Source organism: Camellia sinensis, chromosome 8 (assembly GCF_055761805.1).
Source record: "Camellia sinensis isolate YWXY chromosome 8, ASM5576180v1, whole genome shotgun sequence".
NCBI lineage: Eukaryota > Viridiplantae > Streptophyta > Magnoliopsida > Ericales > Theaceae > Camellia > Camellia sinensis.
Genome location: NC_138968.1, coordinates 99,643,888 through 99,655,084, shown reverse-complemented (window position 1 = coordinate 99,655,084; position 11,197 = coordinate 99,643,888).

Below are 11,197 nucleotides of genomic sequence, written 5' to 3'. Positions count from 1 at the left end.
CATGCCAAAGTCGACCCAAACAACTAAGGACAGACCTCTAGCATAGCAAAATAAGCACAAAAGCTTCACAAAACTAGACCTAAAACATGCTTGAACAATGGTTTACAACCTAAGGCATGTTAAGGCCTAAACATGGCATTACAAGGTAGGTATGCTAAGCATGCATGGTGTACCAAAACCAACTAAAAACAGGGGCATATTATGACATAATAAGCACAAAAATCAGCTAAGGCATGGTCAACATGAACCTTAGCTAGGTGCTCCCTCAAGAGGCCAAAAATGGTCCTTTTCAAGGACAACAAAGAGAGAGGGTGACCCTCTCCTTCTTAGGACCTCAAGGCACCATCCTCACCTCTAAAATCCCTCAAGATTTCAGTGGTGAGGAGGCCCAAACACCAAGGTCCCGGAGCTCACTCAAAATAGCACAAAATGGGGCCTCTCAAGGCCTAAGAGGGGTCAAACACCTCCAAACCACAAAACACTCTAAACAAACTATTTAGAGGGCCTAAAAACAGAACTTTTTTATATTATACACCAAGCTCAAAAACAGTTCTAAGATAGGCAAAAATAATATGCAAGAATGGGGAATAAAAGGGCAAGATTGTTACCCTTGTAGACTTTCTTCAATAATGGTGGACCAGCTGGTTCTTAAGCTCCAAACCAGCTCCAAAACTCTGAAAATAATCCCTTAGAACCTCAATAGCCAAGGGAAGGTGTAATGGTAGGTGTTTGTGTGCAATAGTATGGACTAAACACACACTTATACACGCACAAGAGAGAGAGATATATAGAGATAGAATATGTATAAGCCCTAACCCTAGAACCAGAGCTTCTAACAATGTCTTTCCTCTCTAAAATGTCTAACCCTAAAGCCAAGAGAGGAGGGCTCCTCTTATAGAGGAGCCAATCTTGTAAAGCTTACAAGGTAAGCTAACAACAAGGCCATCACTCCATACACGTGTATGGAGGGGAACAAAATGCCATACAACTGTATTAAAATATCTACAAAAGCAGATGAACAGTAGTCGGCTGCTCAAAATTGCCATTTTGACAAAATGGACTGCCGACCGGCAACAAAGAATGCCGACCGGCAATATACATTGCCGATGGAAACAAAACACCAGCCGGTGGCCTCTGGCCATGGCCGGTGATGTGTGGGGATGCCTCACAAGGCATTCCCTGCCCCTCCAAGGCAAAACACAAGAGTTTGGTGCAAAACCAGACACTAAACAATCAAGTTCGGAGATCCTGAGGCAAAGTGCGTAGCCGAGACCTCCGGGAACTCCAAACGAACACAAACATGGATGATCACCGGGTGTTCAAACGGTGACGTCCAAGTCTTGAGGACGGTCAAAAATGGGGTGTCTACAGAGAGCTAGAAGATAAAGTTTGAGAAAAGAATGGTAAATAGGACAAAAATTAACGGGAATTTTAAATCATGCTTTTCTAGTTCAGAGTTGAACAGTAGGGTGATATGACTTACTTACCAAAAAAAAAAAAGACTAGGGTGATTCAGAAAACCGTAAATGAGGTGCTTACGTTACACTAATATCGTTAAGCCAAAATTACTCAGTAAAATCTCTTTCTTTGGCGCTAAGCTAGATTCGTTTGAGTTAAACTTGGACACTTAAGCCAGTGAAACGATTAGTTGCCTAAACTAATTAGTTCTAAGAACGAAAGAGAGGTGGTTGGAGATGGACGGAGAGAGTTAGAGAGAGACTTCCTCCTTGGGAGCTAGAAGACAAAGTTAGAGAAAAAGAAAGGAAATCTGGATGAAAATTAAAGGGAATTAAAATTCATCCTTTTGGACTTGAGAATTGAACACTTAGGTGATTTAGATAACATTAAATGAGTTGCTTTTGTTAAACTAGCATCATTAAGCCACAATTACTCAATAATTTTTTTTTTTTTTGGGAGGCCAATCAAGATTAGTTTGGGTTAAACTTGGTCACTTAAGCAAATGAAACAATTACTTGCCTAAACTAATTAGTTCCTAGAACAAAACAGAGAACGATGGAGAAGGACGGGGAGAGTTAGAGAGAATCCTTCTTCCTGAGAGCTAGGAGGGAAAGTTAGGGCAAAGAAAAGGGAAATAGGATGAAAATTGAGGGGAATTCAAATTCACCATTTTGGAGTTCAGAATTGAACAGTTAGGTGATGTAGAAAACATTACATGGGCTACTTAAGTTGAAGTAATATTGTTAACTTACAATTAGGTGATTTACAGAACCTCAAACAGGGTGCCTAAGTTAAACTAATAATGTCAAGCTACAATTTCTCAGTAAATTCTCTTTCTAGGAGGCCGAGCATGATTAGTTTGTGTTAAACTTGTTCACTTAAGCTAATGAAACTGTTGGTTGCCTAAGCTGTTAGTTCCTAGAGCAAAAGAGAGAAAGATGGAAAAGTACGGAGAGTGTCGGAGAGAAAAACTTTCTTCATGAGAACTATAAGAGAAAGTTTGAGAAAAGAATTGTAAATAGGATGAAAATTAACGGGAATTCTAAATCATCCTTTCTACTTGAGAGTTGAACACTAGGGTGATTTAGAAAACCGTAAATGTGATGCTTAAGTTAAACCAATATCGTTAAGCTACAATTACTCAGTAAATTCTCTGTATTGGATGCTAAGCTAGATTAGTTTGAGTTAAACTTGGCCACTTAAGCCAGTGAAATGATTAGTTGCCTAAGCTAATTAGTTCGTAGAACGAAGCAGAGAGTGAGAGAGAAACTTTCTCCTTGGGAGCTAGAAGAGAAAGTTAGAGAAAAGGAAAGGAAACGTGATGAAAATTAAAGGGAATTGAAATTCATCCTTTTGGACTTGAGAATTGAACACATAGGTGATTTAGATAACATTAAATGAGTTGTTTTTGTTAAACTAATATCGTTAAGCAACAATTAGTCAATAAATTATTATTATTTTTTTTGGACGCCAATCAAGAAAAGCTTGGGTTAAACTTGGTCACTTAAGCAAATGAAACAATTAGTTGCCTAAACTAATTAGTTCGTAGAACAAAACAGAGAACGATGGAGAAGGACGGGGAGAGTTATTGAGAATCCTTCTTCCTGAGAGCTAGAAGGGAAAGTTGGAGCAAAGAAAAGGGAAATAGGATGAAAATTTAGGGGAATTCAAATTCATCATTTTGGAGTTGGCAATTGAACAGTTAGGTGATGTAGAAAACATTACATAGGCTGCTTAAGTTAAAGTAACATCGTTAAGTTACAATTAGGTGATTTACAAAACCTCAAACAAGGTGCCTAAGTTAACTAACAACGTTAAGCTACAATTTCTCAGTAAATTCTCTTTCTTGGAGGCCATGCGTGATTAGTTTGAGTTAAACTTGTTCACTTAAGCTAATGAAACTGTTAGTTTCCTAAGCTAGTTAGTTCCTAGAGCAAAAGAGAGAGGGATGTAGAAGTACGGAGAGTGTTAGAGAGAAAAACTTTCTTCATGAGTGTTGGAAGATAAAGTTTCAGAAAAGAATGGTAAATAGGATGAAAATTAATGAGAATTCTAAATCATCCTTTCTACTTGAGAGTTGAACACTAGGGTGATTTAGAAAACCGTAAATGAGGTGCTTAAGTTAAACTAATATTGTAATAACCCGACCCTCGTCTATGATTCTGGTATACTTTCAGTTCCCTTATTCTGTATATTTATATGCTTATTGTGAAATTCCATGTGGAATTACGGTTACGTAAGTAAATCCCCTATTTAAGGATGTCTATCTGCTGAGCAAGAAAAGTATCTGTTCCATGTAGAATGTTTAAAGCAGAAATTGGAAGCCTTAGGGACTTAATTATCTGAAATTGATGTTATATATGTGATCAACATAATTTTTAAGTAATATTAAATGTTTCTGTGAAATTTCAATTTGGCATGCTCTAGTCATTGACTTAGACCCAAAAACACAAAAATATCTCCTAAGAGGGTTAGGAGAGGAGAATTGGGGAGAAAAAAGAAGAAGCTTCCAAGGAAGAAGATTGGGAAATTAAAGGGGTTATAAAGATTTTAGTGGAGGGTATGTGTAATTCATTCTTAATGGTTCCTCTCTTTGATAACTAAGTAGAAAGTTCTTTATGTTATACAAGTTAGGGTTTATGTTATGGAACAAATATGTGGTGAATGATTAATTAGAATCATGTTTTTGAAGTTTGATTATGTAGCTAAATGATCATGTGTGTATATATAGCTATGTGTGAGAAGATAGGAATGTTATGAAGTTAAGTTGTGTTTGTGAGTTAAGATCAAAAGTCCAAATTGTATGAAGATTGATCTATGTTATAGCTCCTATTTACATGATTTTGAACCATGTTTCATCAATTAAAAGAACCTTTTTTTAGCCTTGAAAAATGTATCAAAAATTGGGTTTTTCTGCATTTTCGGACTGCTTTCTGCTGGAATCGCCGCACGTGCGGGGATCACTGCCGCACGTGCGGGGCTCACAGCCGCACGTGCGGCCCATGCTGCAAAAATTTGTTTGCTCGGTTTTACGTGCTTAACCCTCTGGTATTTTTAGAATTTGTGTTTGATGTCCCTAAGATGCCCGTAAATTCATTCGAAGTAAACTAAAGCAGGAAAGGAATTAAGAAAGAAAAAGAACTAATGACTAAGTTATGTGTATGTACAGGGCACACTCCAGGAGGGGCAAGCACTCCGTTGTAGCACTGTGAGTAGTAGTACATGAATGTACACTTTATATACTATTGACAATTATTGTCACTAATGCTCTATTCTTTGTAAGTATTATTCAAACATTATGACAATTGGAAAGCAATGTGAGCTTATATGAACGCTGAAAGATTTGCGTACGTCGGTATGATTTTGGAATCCTTATATTCCGTTGATGACGAATATTAGCCTTTGTTATTTATTAGCATAGTATGTTATTTCTTAAAGAATAAGTGGAACTTATGTTCATCCTTGAAGAATGATGTTGTGTGAATTAAGATTATGTTATGAAGGGACCCAAGAACGTTTAGAATCTATGATAGGAATGTAAAGGTTTACCATTAGTATGCAACCCACATAAGAATATGAATCATTCTATTTTGTTAAGTGCATGAGAATGACATGATATAACAAGAAAAGCTCTGTTTTCTATTAACTTAATGATTATTCATATATGTAGAAGTATTCACATCATCTTTAGCACAAGGCCCTTACCCAGGGATAATAATACCGTGGTTCAAATAATTAAGTTACAAGTTTACGTATGTTCTAAGTTTAAGTCTGTTATAAGTTTGCGTATGTTCTATGTTTAAGTCTGTTATAAGTTTACGTATGCTCTAAGTCAAGAATGTTACAAGTTTTCAAGTTTAAGTATGTTATAAGTTCATGTATGTTACAAGTCCAAGTATGTTATAAGTCCATGTATGTTATAAATTCAAGTATGTTACAAGTATACGCATGTTATGAGTTCAAGTATGTTACAAGTTTAAGTACGATACAAGCGTAAGTATGTTACAAGCTACGTTACATGCTTACATATGTACAAGTTCAAGTGTATTATAAGTTCACAATGTTGAGGAATTTCTTTATAGAACTAACAAGAATGCTTTTTATTGATTTTCTAGCGCTATTAAAAGGCTAAGTATAAGTAAGTATGAATTCTGATTTCTGTTAATGATTCAAGCATAATGCATATGTATGAATTTATTTCCGTTTATAGTATGACATTTATGTATGGTTTGGTCTGTAAGACCTGCTAATTATTGGTATGGAACAAAGTGCTACTTGGAACTAAGTGCTACATTGTAAGCCACCGCTAGAGTCCATGTGAGACACCTCTTGAGTCTGTACATATGTGAAAATTATGAGGCTGAAAGCCATTCTGTGAAAGTTATGAGGCTCATGGCCATCTGTATAAGTTGTTATGAAATGAAACAAAGTGCTACACGGAACTAAGTGCTACGATGTGAGTTACCTCTAGAGTCCGTGTGAGACACCTCTTGGGTTCATATATGCATGTTCAAGGGCTTTAATGCCAATATGTTTTAAAGGCTTAATGCCATTTTGATAAAGGCTGTAATGCCAATCTGATAAGGGCTTATGCCATTCTAATATGAAACAAAGTGCTACACGGAACTAAGTGCTACAATGTGAGTCACCTCTAGAATCCGTGTGAGACACCTCTTGAGTTCATATATTTATATGTTCAAGGGCTGTAATGCCATTCTGATAAGGGCTTTATGCCATTCTGACAAGGGCTTCATGCCATATGTACAAGGGCTATATGCCACCATGTTTAAGGGCTCCATGCCATATGTTCAAGGGCTATATGCCATTATGTTTAAAAGCTTAATGTTAATGTGTTCATGGGCTTAAAACCATTATGACTCACGATTGGGGCCTAAGGCCATATAACAAGAAAACAGGAACAGATTAACTACATGATCTTCACATTTATTTATGCATTGTTATGTATTATGTTTAAATTGTGCATTTATGTATCATACTATTCACTGAGCTTGGCTAACCCTATGTTATGTCTGTTTCTGTAGGTAACCAACCAAGTGGTCAGTCCTAAACCATGACGCTTGTCCTCTTTGGTCAACCTTTCCATGTCCAAGCCTAAGAGAAGCTACTCTTATTTTCATGAAGTTTTGACGAACTTTGGTTTTGCACTCTAGTTGTTGGCCTAATGGCCTAAGGTTGAAATGTGTATAATACTTTCTTCCGAAATGTTTTGGTGTATGCCCAATTATAGAGCTGGGCTTGTGTATATGTGCGTATACATCCGATATTCAGATGTATGTTTTAGATTTTATTTGTCTGTTTAAAGTTTGTGATCCTGGCATGATAGTAGTAGCTCAATGGAGTTTGTTTCTATTGTCAAATTTTGATATTTAATGTTTCCGTTCAGGCCCCATATATTATATATATAACAGGTTAAGTGTCCGTTTCTGAAGTGGTCATGCCCAAACTTTTAGGGGCGGGTTTGGGGTGTGACAAATATCGTTAAGCCATAATTGCTCAGTAAAATCTCTTTCTTGGATGCTAAGCTAGATTAGTTTGAATTAAACTTGGCCACTTAAGCCAATGAAACGATTAGTTGCCAAAACTAATTAGTTCCTAGAACGAAATAGAGGTGGTCGGAGATGGACGGAGAGAGTTAGAGAGAAACTTTCTCCTTGTGAGCAAGAAGAGAAAGTTATAGAAAAGGAAAGGAAACAGGATGAAAATTAAAGGGAATTGAAATTCATCCTTTTGGACTCGAGAATTGAACACTTAGGTGATTTAGATAACATTAAATGAGTTGCTTTTGTTAAACTAATATCGTGTAGCCACAATTACTTAACAAATTATTATTTTTTTTTGGACGCCAATCATGAAAAGTTTGGGTTAAACTTGGTCACTTAAGCAAATGAAACAATTAGTTGCCTAAACTAATTAGTTCTTAGAACAAAACAGAGAACGATGGAGATGGACGGGGAGAGTTAGAGTGAATCCTTCTTCCTGAGAGCTAGGAGGGAAAGTTAGAGCAAAGAAAGGGGAAATAGGATGAAAATTGAGGGGAATTCAAATTCGTCATTTTGGAGTTGAGAATTGAACAGTTAGGTGGTGTAGAAAATATTACACGGGCTGCTTAAGTTAAAGTGATTTCATTAAGTTAGAATTAGGCGATTTATAAAACCTCAAACAAGGTGCCTAAGTTAAACTAATATCGTCAAGTCACAATTACTCAGTAGAATCTCTTTCTTGGATGCTATACTAGATTAGTTTGAGTGAAACTTGGCCACTTAAGCTAGTAAAATGATTAGTTGTCCGAACTAATTAGTTCCTAGAACGAAAGAGAGGTGGTTGGAGATGGACGGAGAGAGTTAGAGAGAAACTTTCTCCTTGGGAGCTAGAAGAGAAAGTTAGAGAAAAGGAAAGGAAATGGCATGAAAATTAAAGGGAATTGAAATTCATCCTTATGGACTTGAGAATTAAACACTTAGGTGATTTAGATAACATTAAATAAGTTGCTTTTGCTGAACTGATATCGTTAAGCCACAATTACTCAATAAATTGTTTTTTTTTTTTTGGAGGCCAATCACGATTAGTTTGGGTTATTCACCCAAAAAGATTAGTTTGGGTTAAACTTGGTCACTTAAGAAAATAAAACAATTAGGTGCCTAAACTAATTCGTTCCTAGAACAAAATAGAGAACGATGGAGAAGGACGGGGAGAGTTAGAGAGAATCCTTCTTCCTGAGGGCTAGGAGGGAAAGTTAAAGCAAAGAAAAGGGAAATAGGATGAAAATTGAGGGGAATTCAAATTCATCATTTTGGAGTTGAGAATTGAACAGTTAGGTGATGTAGAAAACATTACATGGGCTGCTTAAGTTAAAGTAATATCGTTAAGTTACAATTAGGTGATTTACAAAACCTCAAACAAGGTGCCTAAGCTACACTAATAACGTTAAGCTACAATTTCTCTGTAAATTCTCTTTTTTGGAGGCCAAGCGTGATTAGTTTCAGTTAATCTGGTTCACTTAAGGTAATGAAACTGTTAGTTGCTTAAGCTAGTTAATTCTCAGAGCAAAAGAGAGAGGGATGTAGAAGTACGACGAGTGTTAGAGAGAAAAACTTTCTTCATGAGAACTAAAAGATAAAGTTTGAGAAAAGAATGGTAAATATGATGAAAATTAACAGGAATTCTAAATCATCCATTTCTACTTGCGACTTGAACACTGGGGTGATATGACTTACTTACCCAAAAAAAAAAAGACTAGGGTGATTTAGAAAACCATAAATGAGGTGCTTACGTTACACTAATATCGTTAAGCCACAATTACTCAGTAAAATCTCCTTCTTTAAGGCCAAGATAGATAGTTTGAGTTAAACTTGGCCACTTAAGCCGGGGAAATGATTAGTTGCCTAAACTAATTGGTTCCTAGAATGAAAGAGAGGTGGTTGGAGATGGACAGAGAGAGTTAGACAGAAACTTTCTCCTTGCTAGCTAGAAGAGAAAGTCAGAGAAAAGGCAAGGAAATGGGATGAAAATTAAAGGGAATTGAAATTCAACCTTTTGGATTTGAGAATTGAACACTTAGGTGATTTAGATAACATTAAATGAGTTGCTTTTGTTAAACTAACATCGTTAAGCCACAATTACTGAATAATTTTTTTTTTTTTGAGGCCAATCAAGATTAGTTTAGGTTAAACATGGTCACTTAAGCAAATGAAACAATTAGGTGCCCAAACTAATTAGTTCTTAGAACAAAACAGAGAACGATGGAGAAGGACGGGGAGAGTTAGAGAGAATCCCTCTTCCTGAGAGCTAGGAGGGAAAGTTAGAGCAAAGAAAAGGGAAATAGGATGAAAATTGAGGGAATTCAATTTCATCATTTTGAAGTTGAGAATTGAACCATTAGGTGATGTAGAAAACATTACATGGGCTGCTTAAGTTAAAGTAATATGGTTAAGTTACAATTAGGTGATTTACAGAACCTCAAACAAGGTGCCTAAATTAAACTAAAAATTTTAAGCTACAATTTCTCAGTAAATTCTCTTTGTTGGAGGTCAAGCGCGATTAGTTTGTGATAAACCTGTTCACTTAAGCTAATGAAACTGTTACTTGCCTAAGCTAGTTAGTTCCTAGAGCAAAAAAGAGAGGGATGTAGAAGTACGGAGAGTGTTAGAAAGAAAAACTTTCTTCATGAGAGCTAGATGATAAAGTTTGAGAAAAGAATGGTAAATAGGATGAAAATTAACCGGAATTCTAAATCAACCTTTTCTACTTCAGAGTTGAACACTACGGTAATTTAGAAAATCGTAAATGAGGTGCTTAAGTTATACTAATATCATTAAGCCACAATTACTTAGTAAAATCTTTTTCTTGGAGGCTAAGCTAGATTAGTTTGAGTTAAAGTTGGCCACTTAAGCAAGTGAAACGATTAGTTGCCTAAACTAATTAGTTCCTAGAACGAAAGAGAGGTGGTTGGAGAAGGACGGCGAGAGTTAGAGAGAAACTTTCTCCTTGGGAGCTAGATGAGAGAGTTAGAGAAATGGAAAGGAAACGGGATGAAAATTAAACGGAATTGAAATTCAACCTTTTGGACTTGAGAAATGAACACGTAGGTGATTTAGATAACATTAAATGTGTTGCCTTTGTTAAACTAGCATCGTTAAGCCACAATTACACATTAAATTTATTTTTTTTTTTGGAGGCCAATCAAGATTAGTTTGGGTTAAACTTGGTCACTTAAGCAAAGGAAACAATTAGTTGCGTAGACTAATTAGTTCCTAGAACAAAACCGAGAACGATGGAGAAGGACGGGGAGAGTTAGAGAGACTCCTTCTTCATGAGAGCCAGGAGGGAAAGTTAGAGTAAAGAAAAGGGAAATAGGATGAAAATTGAGGGGAATTCAAGTTGATCATTTTGGAGTTGAGAATTGAACAGTTAGGTGATGTAGAAAACATTACATGGGCTGCTTAAGTTAAAGTAATATCGTTAAGCTACAATTAGGTGATTTACAGAACCTCAAAGAAGGTGCCTAAGTTAAACTAATAATGTTAAGCTAGAATTTCTCAGTAAATTCTCTTTGTTAGAGGCCAAGCGTGATTAGTTTGAGTTAAACTTTTCACTTAAGCTAATGAAACTGTTAGTTGCCTAAGCTAGGTAGTTCCTAGAGCAAAAGAGAGAGGGATGTAGATGTACGGAGAGTGTTAGATAGAAAAACTTTCTTCATGAGAGCTAGAGGATAAAGTTTGAGAAAAGAATGGTAAATAGGATGAAAATTAATAGGAATTCTAAATCATCCTTTTCAATTTGACAGTTGAACACTACGGTGATTTAGAAAATCGTAAATGAGGTGCTTAAGTTATACTAATATCGTTAAGCCACAATTACTCAGTAAAATCTCTTTATTGGGGGCTAAGCTAGATTAGTTTGAGTTAAACTTGGACACTTAAGCCAGTGAAACAATTAGTTGCCTAAACTAATTAGTTCCTAGAACGAAAGAGAGGTGGTTGGAGATGGACGGAGAGAGTTAGAGAGAAACTTTCTCCTTGGGAGCTAGAAGAGAAAGTCAGAGAAAAGGAAAGCAAATCTGGATGAAAATTAAAGGGAATTAAAATTCATCCTTTTGGACTTGAGAATTGAACACTTAGGTGATTTAGATAACATTAAATGATTAGCTTTTGTTAAACTAACATCGTTAAGCCACAATTACTCAATAAATTTTTTTTTTTTTACAGGGCAATCAAGATTA